The sequence below is a fragment of the Catharus ustulatus genome, chromosome W (genome assembly GCF_009819885.2).
Source record: "Catharus ustulatus isolate bCatUst1 chromosome W, bCatUst1.pri.v2, whole genome shotgun sequence".
Taxonomy (NCBI): domain Eukaryota; kingdom Metazoa; phylum Chordata; class Aves; order Passeriformes; family Turdidae; genus Catharus; species Catharus ustulatus.
The window spans coordinates 11,396,392-11,411,905 of NC_046261.2; positions in this window are offsets into that span (position 1 = coordinate 11,396,392).

Consider the following 15,514-nt stretch of genomic DNA (forward strand, 5'->3'; position numbering starts at 1 on the left):
CACCGGAAGGGCACCAGGGGTTGCATTTAAAGGCTACATCAATCTGTGAAAAATGTTTCCAAATTGAGCACCTGCCAGTAAACCCCGCGATTGCGGGATTCCGTTACTAATTCGTTACTTTGTTGCACGCGGCGCGGGTCCTCGCTGCAAAAAAAAAAAGTGCACCTTATAGTGTTGCAAATGCTTAATATACAGTAATTTCACGATTATAAACTGCACTGACTATAAACCGCACTTCTGGGTGCCAGGAGCTTTTCATTCTTTGTCCGTATATAAACGGCACCTGATTATAAGCCGCACATTACAATAGAGAGTGTGATAAAAGGTATCTATTCTATCACCATCTGTTGAGGGTGGGGGCAGTGATCCTTATCTCTGCAGGAGATACTCTGCTAATGGACCATCCATTGAAACCAGGCGGGGCATTGTTCTTTATCTTTTCACACCCCATCCTTCCTCCAGAGAGTGACTTTCTGCTAATGGCCCATTGAGTCCCACTCTGAGACTGATAAAATTACTGCATCCCATTGGAAGTTGCTCCAGCCAGGGGGAAGAGCCCAACATTTCTTACCAAGATAAAAACAGAGGTTTTGGGACACTAAGGGAGCCCCTTTCTCCACTGGACTCCAGAGGAAAACCGAATTTCTCCACATCACCACTGGACCTCCAGAGGGAAACTGCATCTTCTGCAGGAGCACTGCTCCAACTGAAGCACCTCTGTCACTGCAGGAGGATGCAACCACCATTTAATGGGACTGCTACCAACACCCTGCCTGACGGGGTGTCAGGTTTTACTCTGACTTTGTCAGGGCTTGGGGTCTGTTTCTTTGTAGTATTGTATTTTTATTTTAATTTCCCTAGTAAAGAACTGCTATTCCTAATTCCCATATCTTTGCCTGAGAGCCGTTTGATTTCAAAATTATAATAATTTGGAGGGAGGGGGTTTACATTCTCTATTTCAAAGAGAAGTTCCTCCCTTTCTCAGCAGACACCTGTCCTCCAAACTAAAACTGTAACTTTCCATTCTTTGTCCATATATAAGCTGCACCTGATTATAAACTGCACTTCGGGTTAGGCCAAAATTTTAGTCAAAATGGTGCGGCTTATAGTCATGAAATTACTGTAATTTTAAGTGTAATGACAATGTTGAACAATATTGTTGGTTGTGACACCAGTGCTTTATGGAAGGTAATAATGACAGTCAGATCTTATTTTCTTTAAAAGAATTGAGTTTTTTCATCTGGTCAATGCTCAAAGTCAAGGGCAACATTTCTTATACGATCAGATTCAGTATTGGATTTTAAAAAGCCTTATCCTTGTACAGTAATTTCACGAATACAAGCCGCAGCGAGAAGACTAAAATTTTGGTGGAAACCCGGAAATGCAGCCAATATTCCGGTGCGGCTAATCTATGGACAAAAATGTGATATCTGCCCTTACCTAGTATCATGCTGGTCCAGTCCCGAGCCAAAACAGTCTGAAATCCATGGTTCCCCGTTGTTCCGACGATGAACCAATCAGAGAACAGCTTATTGTCTGCCTGTGGATGACGGCATTACTGGGGGACGGGGGAGTATTTAGCAGGATGAGTTCCCGCGCCTCGTTCTTTTTCGGCGTGCTCTGCCCTCAGCGTGTTCTCTTCTCGGCTCGTTCTCCCCTCGGTGACTTCTTCCCTCGACATGGCTGCGGAGAAGAGAGTAGCGTACGACGCGGAGTTTAAAGTGAAAACGATCAGCTATGCAAAAGAACATGGGAACAGACCTGCAGCTAGAGCGTTCCACGTTAATGAATGCATGGTACGTAGGTGGAGACAGCAAGAGGACGAACTTCGTCTCGCAGGGAAGACAAAGAAAAGTTTCCGTCGCCGCAGAGCACAATGGCCAGAGCTGGAAGAAAGACTTTATCAGTGGATTTCTGAGCGAAGGGCAGCTGGCCGAAGTGTATCTACTGTTGCCATTCGGATACAAGCCAAAGCAATTGCAAAGCAATTGCATATAGAAGAATTTCAAGCAGAAGCGTCTTGGTGCTTCCGCTTTATGAAGCGACAGAAGCTCTCTGTCCGTACACGGACCACGGTGTGTCAGCGGTTGCCGGTGGACTACAAAGAAAAGGTAACCAGGTTGGTTCCGGAGTTACTGCAAAAACAAGATCTCTGAAAATAGTATACAACCGCATTGTATTATTAACATGGACGAAGTACCCCTCACGTTCGATATGCTGCTGACGAGGACCGTGGAGCACAGCTGAACACCGACGGTGCCGGTAAGAACCACGGGGAATGAAAAGACATCGTTTACGGTCGTCCTCGGCGTTTCGCTAGCTGGGCAGAAATTACGCCCCATGGTCATTTTTAAAAGAAAAACCCTCCCTAAAGACAGATTTCCAAAGGGAATAAAGGTTCATGTTAATTCAAAAGGCTGGATGGATGAAAAAGCAATGAAGATTTGGCTAACGGAAGTTTACGGTGGCACATTGCATAGGTTCTTTAATCAGTTACCGGGACTGCTAATTTTGGATTCCATGCGTGCCCATACGACGGAAACCGTGAAAGAAATCGTGAGAATAAAGAAGACGGAGCTTGTTGTAATACCGGGTGGCTTGACCAAAGAACTGCAGCCGCTGGACATAGGTATTATTCTTTCCTTCAAGTCTAAAGTGCGATCTCTGTGGGAAGAGTGGATGTTGGAAGGCGAACACTCCTATACCAACACCGGGAGGCTGCGCAGGGCAAGTTATGCTACAGTGTGCCAGTGGATACTGGATGCCTGGGGTAAAGTAACTACCCGAACTATCAGCCGAGGGTTCGCCAAAGCCGACATCATTCCTGGACTGACCAGCAATGCCATCGGGAGTACCGAAGGTGATAACTCTGATGGTGAAGGTGCCGGCAAAACCGCCTCACGTTCGCTGGATCCCACAATTGCCCAACTGCTGGTTTCCGATACGGAGGACGAAGACTTCGACGGTTTCACGGAAGATGAAGCCGCTGATGAAGCGGCTGATGAATGAAAAATGAAACTGTTTAAAAGTTTAATAAAAGTGTGATATTTTTCTGTATTTTTTTAAGTGTTTTCAGTTTTCTGCGGCTGTGCGGTTGGCCGCCCTTGTGCGGCTGCGCGGGTAGCTGGGCTCACGCGGAGGAGGGGGCGTGCGGCTGAGCGGGCAGGGGCGTGCGGCTGAGCGGGCGGGGGCGTGCGGCTGAGCGGGCGGGGGCGGGGCGGCTGAACGGGCGGGGGCGTGCGGCTGAGCGGGCGGGGGCGGGGCGGCTGAGCGGGCGGGGGCGGGGCGGCTGAACGGGCGGGGGCGTGCAGCTGAGCGGGCGGGGGCGGGGCGGTTGAGCGGGCGGGGGCGTGCGGCTGAGCGGGCGGGGGCGGGGCGGTTGAGGGGGCAGGGGAGGGGCGGTTGAGGGGGCAGGGGGGGTGCAGCTGAGTGGACGGGGGCGGGGCGGCGCTCGCTGAGCTCACAGGACAGGCGCATTCGCGTCGATGCGTGTGGCAGGGAAAGAGCTGAGTTCGGGGACCTCAGCCACTCGCCCGAGGGGCTGAGCGGGTGGCCGTGCCGGCGCGGAGATGTGGCTCCGCTCGGTGCTTGGCTGCCCGCCCGCGCGGCTCAGCGGTTGTTTAAAGGCAACGCGGATCCGTTGGGAATGCTCGCAAAATGACCACACTATTGTTCCTGTCTTTTTCGGCTTGTAAATAAAACTTGCAGGGAATGGTGCCGCAACTATCGTCTGTGTCTTTTTTCACTTGGAAACAATGTTTCCGAGGTCGGCAGTAAGCCAGTAAACCCCGGCAATACGCGATTGTGTTACTAAATGACGACTTTGTGAAAGTTCACTGCGAACTAAAGTGCGGCTAATATTCCGGGTGCGGCTTATCTATTAACAAAGGCAACAATGTTACCAACACACCAGCAGTGTGGCTTATATTCCGTGCGGCTTGTATTCGTGAATTTACTGTAAACTAATTGAAGGCTACAAGTGGAGGTTTAAAATTAGACCCATATTTTGTAAGATCATGACCATCTTCAGATACTTGCAATTCCTTCTGAGATTGCTGTTCTTCTTCAGTTTTCTACACAGTGTCAAAGAGCTGGGAAGAAGAGTTTCTGGCATTCCAGAGACTGTGCTTGTGCTCCAGTAAAGAGCAGTTTTATATCTTCAGCATACAGATGGCAAAGTGTTGCCTCATTCATAGGCTTCCCTGCTCACTGGCAATTCTGTAGCAAGGCAAGCCTGGGATGGATAACATGAACAGGATAAAAGATACAAAGAGGCTCTTTCTCCCAGGGTTTTCTTTGGTTTATTTCTTCATCGCTTCCAGGGGGCTGTGGAGAGTTAGGGACATGCGTGCGGAAGATATCGTGCTGTACGGTCAGTTAGGACACACCTCTCTGCAGTCAGACCTTTGCCCTGTACCTGGCTGCACCTAGCTGATGTAAACCCAAACTATAAAAACCCTTGTGACCCCTCAATAAACGCCATTTTACTGTCCACCACATTGGTGTCAGGAGCATTTGGACCGAGTGGCCCTGTGGTTGGGTCACCGTGCCGGGCCAGAACCAGGTCGCCACGCCTTGAGAAGGTGACATCTGGTGCCGAAACCCGGGAGGAATTTACGCCCGGAATTCGGGGTTCGCCTGGATGAGGCACCGGCGGCCACTCAGCTGGACTAGAGCGGCGGGGGGGACACCCCCGGACCAGCGAAGAGCATGGAAGCTATCGCGAAGGTCGTAAGTCAGGTTCATGCACAATGGAATATTGAATATAAGCTTAAAGATTTTATTCTCACAGTGTCGAGATTGATTAAGCTGAAGGCTATAGAAAGCCCGGTCGACGTTCTCCATCCAGAGATATGGGATCAGTGCACAAAGGTGCTAGCTGAGGAAACCATGTCCTCAGGCTCGGGAAAAACTCTGAAATCGTGGGGGAGGGTGATGTAGGCTTTGCGAAAAGCTCGCCAGGAGCAGGAGACCTGGAAAGTCGCGCGCAGACTTGTTTATTAGCCACGCCACAGTTGGGTATTGGGACCGCAACGCAAACCGTGGAGGAGTTCGAACCAGTCGAGCGCGGGGACTCCAGGGCTCCAGAACCCGCTCCGTTACCCCCGGGAGAGAACTCACCGCCATCGGAGGAAGGGGAACACACACGGACATTTTGGCAGGGGCTCGTGGAGGAGGCGCGGACTGCCGCCATAGTATCGGAGCCCGAAATGGCCGAGGAATTAAAGGGAAAACCGCCGCCATATGGGTTTGAAAATGGCACCGGACCGCGTGTCTATGACACGGGGGGCAGAAATGCCAGGAGCACGGCGAACGGCGCAAGCGCGGGAGAACGGGGCGGAGGGACGGCCCTCGAGAAGGCGTCCAAGACCAATCACAGCGCTCATTTTAAATCAGGTCCTTATAGGGCAAGAACCTCCCCCAGCAGGAGGCAGAGGGAGCCCAGGGGGAGGGAACGGCCCGACCCCCGCAAGAAGGGGCGGGGTCGGAGCCCGAGAAAACGACTGAGCTCTCCGGAAGTGTCCAGCCAATCGACTTCCGGCTCAGACTCTGTCTCAAGCTGGGACGGGCTCGAGAGTTGGTCGGAGGATGGGTCCGATACCAAATCGGGGTCTAACAAACAGGGAATGGTGGTATATAAGATCACTAGCTGCAACGCTCCTGCATGGGTTAAGGGGATATCAGAGAAAGATCGAACTCCGCTTACAGACTGGCAGAAAATAAAAATGGTTTGCGCGGAGTGGACTCCGTCCGCCAAACTGGTGTTCCCGGTCCGCGTGGGGGGGCGGGCGGAAATCAAAGAACCTACTCGCCGGTAAACCCGAAAGACGTGTAAGCAATTGTTAAAGCAATCGCGGACACGGGGATTAACTCTACCATGGTTTCCACACTTATCGATAGCGTTTTTGGAGGCGATGATATGCTTCCCTTCGATATTAAACAGACGTGCAGGCTGATTTTCGATGGGGCGGGGATGATCGTTTTTAAACAGGAATGGGAGGACAATTGTGCGAAGCAGCTAGCCCTGGTAATGGGGGCAGACCATCCACTGCACGGCTCCAGCATACATAGGCTAATAGGCACAGACCCCACTAGGATCATCCCCCAGGCACAGGCAGAGGGCTTGCGGGCCCATGAGGTTATGACAACGACCCGTGCTGCCCGAGAAGCCATCCGTGCTGCTTCTAAAGTAATAGCCAAGCCATCGCCATGGTCCACTATAAAGCAGAGTGAGAGTGAGAGCTTCACTCAGTTTGTGGACCGCCTTCAGGCAGCACTAGATTCCTCAGCATTACCCTCAGAGGTGAAGGGTCCTGTGTTCGCAGACTGCTTATGCCAACAATGCAATTTAGCCACCAAAGACATTTTAAGATCACTATCACCTGGGTCCAATGTTACTGCCATGATCAGACATGTAGCAAAGGAAGAACACCTAGCTCCCATCCAAGCAGCAGTTCGCATTGCTATAACCAGTGTGATGGCATGCTTTAAGTGTGGCCAGGCAGGCCATGTGGCAGTAAATTGCCCTCAGTCAGGGCACCCACCAGCAGCTGCCCCATCACGCCAGGGGAAACTTAGGGGACCATGCTGGGCTTGTGGAAAGAAGGGGCATTTAGCTAAAGAATGCAGATCCAAGCCTCAGGGAAACGGGAAGGGGAGGGGGCAGCCGGGCTGCACCCAGCCTCCTCCCTCCTGGAATATGAAGCGGCCCAGCAACAGCAACCCTCAATGGGGCACAGGGCTTCCATGCCCACCACCCCCTCAAGAAATGACCAACTTCGTCGCCCAGCCAATGGCTCAATCAAACCCATCTGCACCTCAGGAATACCAAGAACAGCTCCCTGGGGGCGAGGCCCCTGGGTGGCTTTGGCCATGAAAGCATGGGAACGAGACCCATGGGTGACCTTTGCCGTGAAGGTGGGTAAGCACCCACTGATCGTGTGGGCAGTGTGTCGTCTCCACAACAGCTCTGACAACTCAGCCATCTGCCTTCCCTTTTGGGTGGACACAGGATCAGACGTCACCATCATCCCAGACATACACTGGCCTCTACCATGGAAGCTAGAAGAAGCCCCCATGGTGGGCGGAGTTGGAGGACTGTCCCGAGCCCGCAAAAGCACCCAGCCAATTGCAATAACACTCTGCACACAGAGAGGACCAGGAAGGACTATCACCCTCACAACATATGTTATGTCGGATTGCCCACCCTTGTTAGGGAGAGATGCCCTAGCCCTGCTGGATGTTAGGGTGACAAATTTGTTCTAAGGGCCACTGTCGCATACCCACCATTGCCCATCAAGCTAACTTGGAAATCAGTCGATCCGGTGTGGATCGAGCAGTGGCCCTTGTCCAAGCCTCGAATGACTGCCCTCCTTGAGCTAGTTGGCCGTGAGCTGCACAAGAATCATATAGAACCCTCCACAAGCCCATGGAACACCCCAATCTTCGTAATACCTAAACGGTCTGGTGAAGGCTTTCGTCTCTTACACGACCTGCAGGAAGTGAACAAGAGAATCCAGCCTATGGGCCCCATGCAAACTTTGCTGCCCATGAACTCGATGATACCGAGAGGACAACCCTGTGCAGTGCTCGACATCAAAGACTGTTTCTTTTCTATTCCCCTGCACGAGGACGACAAGAAGCGGTTCGCCTTTTCCATCGTCTTTCCGAACAGCCAACGGCCCAACCTACGCTTCCAGTGGAGAATGTTACCCCAAGGAATGATCAACTCCCCTACCATCTGCCAGATCACAGTAGACCGAGCGCTAGCACCAGTCCGGCAGAGCAATCTGACCGCCACCATCATGCAGTACATGGACGACATCCTGACCGCCGCACCATCAACGAGACAAGTAGACCAGCTGGTATCAACCATCTCCGAGACCCTGAAGACAAACGGCTTCGAGACAGTGAGTGCAAAAATAAAAAAGGGACCGTGCGTGACCTTCCTAGGAGTGGGGATCACAAGCTCCTACATAACTCCCCCCCAGATGAAAATCCGCCGAGACATCAAGATGCTCCACGACATGCAGCAGCTCATAGGGTCCTTACAGTGGCTCCGCAACATCGTCCTGATTCCTCCCGAGGTCATGGACCCTCTAAACGACCTCTTGAGAGGAAAGAACCCATGGGAGCAGAAAACCCTGACACCGGAAGCGATAAACTCGCTCAACTTCATCGAATAACAGATGTCAGTGGGCGCACTCACCAGATGGGATTCAAGTGCACCGATCGATCTGTACGTTCACTTTACAAAAAAGGGGGGAGTGGGTGCCTTAGCCCAAGGATCCCCCGACAAAGCCCAACCGATACAATGGGTGGTATTGGGGAAACCATCACGTGCCTTTTCCCCGGGAGTTGAGTGCCTCAGCAACCTCATCATGAAAGGCAGGAAACTCGCCCTAAGACATCTGGGCATCGAACCTACCAAGATATACTTGCCCTTCCGCAAACAGCTCTCCGCACAGTCAACAACAATATCCGAAGACCTAGCCATGGCTCTTGCAGGCTTCAGAGGAGGGATTCGCTACGCGGCAAAACCCCCTTGGACTCGGCTGCTCACGGTCGTTGACATCGATCTCCCACCAAAGATAATCGACCGACCGCAGGCAGGACCAACCATCTTCACGGACGCGTCATCGCTGAAGTGTATGTCGAAGTTAGCACCACAATGTTTCTTGATGTTGTTTGTATACATTGCACTAGCATTATATGTTATTAGCCATCCAGAAAAATGTTACTTTCTTTAACATTATAAGTTTAGTGAATCGAAATTATGTGAATTGGTTTAGTGAAAAATATTTCACAGTCAAATTAAACTTGCATAGTTTTCTACCACTTATTAAAATTGAGTAAAAGTTTAATCTAAAAATATAATAGAAAAATATTTTGCCTAGTTTAATGTTTCAGCCCTGGCCAGGTTGGAATATTAGCTAAGCAAAAGAATGTTTACTATCAAAACCCTCTCAGTCTATTTCAATTGTGGCCAGGTTGGAATTGACTGACAAAGGGAGAAAATTGTAACATTCAAATATCTCTGGGTTAAAATTGAAATCAAGTAATTTGGACTGGTTGATTTAGCCTTGCAAAAGCTAAAACCTTTTCCTTTGAGATAAACATGAAGAATCTCATCCGGAGAAGATTGTCCTAAGTTATCATGTAAAAGGAAAATTCTTGAACAATATTAAACACTAAAATTGAATTGTAAAATATCAATAATTATGATTTTCACCAAGCTAAAGTAATTCAAAGCAAAAAGGAACTAGGGAAATGGGAACAAAGTCAGAAGCTAGTGCTCACGGAGGCGAGGGTATGCAGTAGCCACTCAAATCCATCAAACCAGACCTTCAGAGTAAAACTAACGAGAGTTGTGAGATTCTATTTGCAGAACCAGATCATCAGACGCCCCTGCAACCCACGCACCCCACTACCTGAAGAGAAGGAAAAACCATCAAGCAACCCGGCACCGTCCAAGATGCCAGTGAACCCGAAGGGAAAAGAAGCTCAACCGGGACAGTTCGAGTCATAGTTCAACTGGTCCCCATGGCTCACCACCCTAATTTCTTCCCTAATAGGCCCACTCACCATAATCTTACTAACACTAACCTTCGGACCTTGCATATTAAACAAATTAGTGCTATTCGTTAAAAAGCGTTTAAAAGTGGTTAACATTATGTTTGTCGAACGCCGACAATTACTTTGAAGCGTTCCTGTTACTAACACACTTACAATTTTATGTACTAATCTTACTAACCCACAAAATTTTTTATAACATTTACCTTTTACACATTTTTACTAATCATGAGAGAGGGGGGAAATGTGGAGAGTTAGGGACATGCGTGCGGAAGATATCGTGCTGTACAGTCAGTTAGGACACACCCCTCTGCAGTCAGACCTTTGCCCTGTACCTGGCTGCACCTAGCTGACGTAAGTAGGAGGAAGTGACACTGACTACCCAAGCTATAAAAACCCTTGTGACCCCTCAATAAACGCCATTTTGCTGTCCACCACATTGGTGTCAGGAGCATTTGGACCGAGTGGCCCTGTGGTTGGGTCACCGTGCCGGGCCAGAACCAGGTCGCCACGCATTGAGAAGGCGACAGGGGGCAAAGAGGAAGTTTCCCAAAGTCTGGGGTCTTTTCTAGGGTCAGAAAAGGGGAGGGGAAACTTGACTTCCTGCCAATAGGATAACAGAGGGCAAACAGGGACAGTCCATAGATTTTACAGGGGTCACAGGAATTAAGGGAGATATCATTCTTACTACATCTTGGGTACAAGGTTACAACATCTCACCCTTTTTTTTTTAAAGAGGAAAGAAGGATATTAGGTTATTCTGGATTCAAATTATAATTTTTCCCACCACTTGGAGTTAGTGGGAGAGTTAGATTGTTTCAAGGTTTTCATCTCTATGTGATTAACTACTGAGATAGAAGGAATGAGACCATTAATGGCCTTGAGAACTAAGTGACGAAGGATTCCGAACGCCATTATTACAAGGAAAAGAATAACAAAGAATAACAGAATAGTTTTAACTATAGAAGTCCACCACCCAGTGAATCCCCAGCTTTTGAACAGTTCGTTGAACCAATCTTCAGATTCTTGCTTCACTTGTCCGATCAAGCTGTTCATGTTTCGGAGGGCAGCATGGATGTTAGGAGCTTTCGAGGTCAGGTTCATGCAGCAAAGTCCTTCAAATTCCTGGCACTCATGTCTATGTAGCAGCAGGAGAAAATCTATGGCAGCATGATTTTGGAGTGTGGCCTACCTGGTAATTTGCTCATCTTCTAGGAGGGAGCTGATGGCAGTGGATGTCAAATTTGCCTGTTTGACTACCCAACACTCTATGTGGCCCAATTCACCCAGAGCCTTGGCTGCTGCAACCCATGGAAGAAACACGGATACAGCAATTCTTTTTGACTAGGCCCAATGAAAAATTTCAGAATCACAATCTCTGTCCAAATTGTCTACACTTCTTTTTTGGATTTTATCAACTGATTTGTTTTTATGAGTCCAATCACTAATTAAGGTTTTGTTGGGTGCCAACAGGGACAACCGTCTGAAGGTACATGGCCCTCCTAAAAGCTGTGAGGGGATCCCTGCCCATGCCCAATCTCCACAAATCAAGAAGAACCCTTTAGGGAGACTCTTGGGACTTGTTAGAGATGGGGTGTCTGCTGCAATATGACTCGGAATATTGCACCACCTTTTGGCCATGAATTCCTGTCTGTTTTGCCTTATGTCGTGGAATTCTTTGGTGTCAGAAGGTTTTGGAAAGATTATGAAGTGAATGCAGTATTGTACTGGATAGGAACCTAACAACTCTAATTCCTGGGGTTCCTGAGCTGCTTTTGGCAAACTTGGCAGCAGTTCCTCTATAGGATTCTTACTCATTACTGCTTACTACCTATGAGTTTTGTATAATGAAATTGTGTGTGACTCAGGAAGTTCATTTGGAATCTGTATTTCAAAACTGGCCGAATATTCTCCAGCCTTCAAGGGAACTCCTACCAGGCAGGTGGACATAGAATTTTCTGCTGCTGCCGTGGACAGGCATATGTTTTCCTGTTTGAGTGTCTTTGCCAGGGTCACCCAGATATTTTGACGCGACTGAGGGACCATCCATGCAGTTGCCAGACTGTTCATTGTTAACAACATGACAACTTGGATGGGATTCATCATGGGGTTGAGTGGGAGGAAGGTACTCTCTAAAAAGAAAACAAACATTTTTAAAACATGTTAAAAGTCTCTGAATCTGCCAGAAGGTAGCCTTCTATGTAGATTCTCTTTCCTCTTTCTGGCAGTTTCTTCTTTTTGAAGCAACTGTGACTTGATTCTCATTCCCTTCAACTGGAACTGGATGTTTGGGGACAAAAGGCTTCACCCATTTCTGGGGAATCCATCGAGGACCTGAGGGAGTGGATACGTACGCATAACCACATCCCCAGGTAACAAGCTCATAGGGACCTTTGGTTTCCCATGTTTCTGCATCCCTAATCAAAACTGGTGGATGCTGAGACAACTTGAACTGTTTACCACTGTTAAAATGACGAACCACAGGAGGATTCATGTTTTCAAATGAACAGTTCAAGAAATTGATAGTGAACAGGGCTTTACACAGCTTCTGCTGTGGAGACATCCACACAGTTGAACTGCTCTGTCTAACCAGAACATGCTTGAGCGTCTGGTGTGCACGCTCAATCACAGTTTGGCCTGTGGGGGAGTGGGGGATGCCTGTCTTATGTTCCACTCCCCACTGCTGGACAAATTCCAGGAACTCTTTGGACACATACGCTGGGTCATTATCTGTTTTGATTTCCTTAGGGATCCCCAATACTGAAAAAGCTTGCACTAGGTGTTGTTTGGCATGCACAGCTCTTTCTCCTGCATGGGCAGAGGCATAAACCGCACCTGAATATGTGTCAATGCTTACATGAACGTATTTGAGGCGACCAAAACTGGGAATGTGTGTGATGTCTGTCTGCCATACCTCACAGCTGCCAAGGCCTCGGGGGTTAACCCCTGCACCTAGCGATGGCATGGCCTGGAGCTGGCAGTTGGGACAGGTGGCCACAATGGCTCAAACCTGACTCCGTGTTAGCTTGAACTGTCGGATCAGACCTGGCACATTCTGATGGTATTGCTGGTGGCTCAGCTTTGCCTGTTGGAAAATGTCTGGGAGGCGTGCTTGTTCTGCTGGGGTGGCAAGGGAGTCTGCCTGACGATTCTCTTCTGCAATCTCACCTGGCAAATCGGTGTGTGACCTCACATGCATCACATAGAATGGATGTTCTCTATGAGAAATCAGATAGATTAGTTTTGACAGCAACCTAAAAAGCTGCTCATTGTCAACCTCTTTGAGCACTGCCTGCTCCGCCCTGGACACTGCTCCCGCTACATAAGCTGAGTCTGTTACCAAGTTGATTGGCTCTGAGAACTTCTCAAAAGCTCTTACCACTGCAGCCAGTTCAGCTACCTGAGGTGATCCTTCTAAAAACTCAACATCAGCTTCCCAATGCTGAGTCTGAGGATTTCTCCAAGTCATCACCGACCTGTAGGAAGCTCCAGAAGCATCTGTGAACACTGTGAGAGCTTTGAGTGGTTTCTGACTCCTCTTCTCATGAGGAATGAGGTGGAATTCCTCATTGAACAGCTTGTGAGACGGGGCATGGACTGATATTTGTCCACTGTAGCTGTCCAGAGACAATTGGAGGCTGGCATTGCTCTGGAGCAAGTGCTCGAACATATCCTTTGTCAACTTCTCAGGAGAGAGCCTTCCCTCCTCAGAGAGTTTGACTGGAAGGTGGATACATGTAAAGTCACAACCAGCCAGCTCATACAGTCTCATCCTTGCCTTACGAATCAGCTGAAATATGAGTTCTTGTGGCTTTGTGATGGTTTTGGATCTTTGGTGGGAGAGGAGGACCCACTCTATGATTAAGAGCGAATCTCTCTGCCTCTTGATCCATTGGAATATTAAACCATCTAAGTGTGGCAGTTTTACCAGGATTATGAATTTGAAAGACAGTTCAGGCTTGTAGCGATGAGCCTGCCTCTCTGCTAGAGCTTTCTGTACTTTTTCGATTGCAGCTTTTGCCCATAAGGTCAGTTCCCTGGGAGAAACCAGCTCTCTCTCCCCCTTCAATAAATTGAAAAGAGGCTCTGGGCCCTCATTAGTGAGGCCTAACCAGGGCCTAACCCAATTCAAAGACCCACACAGGGAATGGAGATCTGCTAAGGTCTTTGGATTAAAATTGATTTCCAATTTCTGAGGCACAATGGTCCTTGCAGTGATTTCTAAGCCCAGGTACTTCCAAGATGGCATCCTTTGGACTTTATCCTCCTGCAATTGAAATCCAGCAGAGGGTAAAACCTTAACCACTAGGTCAAATGTGTGTTGGAGTATAGAGTTATCGAGGGCACACACAAGAATATCATCCATATAATGCAAGATGATAGTTTCCCTTCTCTGGGCACACACTGGGGACAACAATGAGGCCACGTACCACTGGCATATGAATGGACTACACTTCATCCCTTGCGGGAGTACAGTAATTTCACGAATACAAGCCGCAGCAATTTGACAAAAATTTTGGTGGAAACCCGGAAGTGCGGCTAATAGTCGGGTGCGGCTAATATATTAATAATTTTCTGACATTTACAACCCCAGACGTGCCAGCCAGAGTGCCGAGCCAAGCACCGTCCAGTAAAAGCCGGCATTTCGCAATTGTTACAGTGTTACCTTGTTGCCCTGGCTCCCTGCAGGCAGCACGGGGGGCGGGGAGAGAGGCGGGAGAGCTCTCTTCCCTCCTCTGCCACAGCCCAGCGGAGGAGGGGGGGGGGGGGGGCGCCGTCATTGCCGCGGTTCGGGGAGGAGAGGTGGGTGGGGGGGGGGGCGGGGGGCGCCGCCATTGCCGCGGCCCGGGGAGCCGACGGGGGGGGGGGGCGCCGCCATTGCCGCGGCCCGGGGAGCCGACGGGGGGGGGGGGTGCCGCCATTGCCGCGGCCCGGGGAGCCGACGGGGGGGGGGGGGGCGCCGCCATTGCCGCGACCCGGGGAGCCGACGGGGGGGGGGGGCGCCGCCATTGCCACGGCCCGGGGAGGACGCGGGGGGGCCGCGCCGCCATTGCCGCGGCCCGGGGAGCCGACGGGGGGGGGGCGCCGCCATTGCCGCGGCTCCGGGAGCCGACGGGAGCCCTGCGCAGCCATTGCCGCGGCCCGGGGAGGGGGGGGGAAGTGCGCGCCGCCATTGCCGCGGCCCGGGGAGGGGGGGGGAAGTGCGCGCCGCCATTACCGCGTCTCGGGGAGCCGGCGGGAGCCCCGCGCCGCCATTGCCGCGGCCCGGGGGGGGGCGGGAAGTGCGCGCCGCCATTGCCACGGTTCGGGGAGGAGGCGGGGTGCTTTGTCCGCGCCCGCCGCCGGCGCCACGGGCGCGGGAAAGCTCTGTCCCCGCCCGCCGCCGCTGCCGTAGGAGCGGGGGAAGCTCCGTCCCTGCCTCCCACTGCGGGGCAGCGCCGACCCGGGGTGACCGAGCCCAGTGGCAGCGGCGGCCGGCCCCGAGCGGCAGCACCGGGCTGGAGCACCTGACCCCATCAGCGGCCCCTAGCGGGCCGAGCCTGCACAACCTTAGCTCAGCCAGTAAACCCCGCCCTCCCGCGGTTCTGTTACTAATTGCACGCGGGTCCTCGCTGCGAACGACAGAGCGGCTTATATTCGTGTGCGGCTTATCTATGGACAAAAACCGAAATATTTGCCAACACCCAGAGATGTGGCTTATACTCAGTGCGGCTTGTATTCGTGAATTTACTGTACCTTCCAGTGGTAACGCTTCATTGAAGTTTCTCTGTTGATAGTAGGAACAGAGAAGGCAAACTGTGGAGCATCTTCTGGGTGCAAAGGAATTTGAAAGAAACAGTCCTTAATATCTAAAACTGCCAATTTCCAATTTTGAGGAAGCATCGTTGGGGAGGGCATCCCTGGTTGAAGTGATCCCATGTCTGCTATAATTTTGTTTATT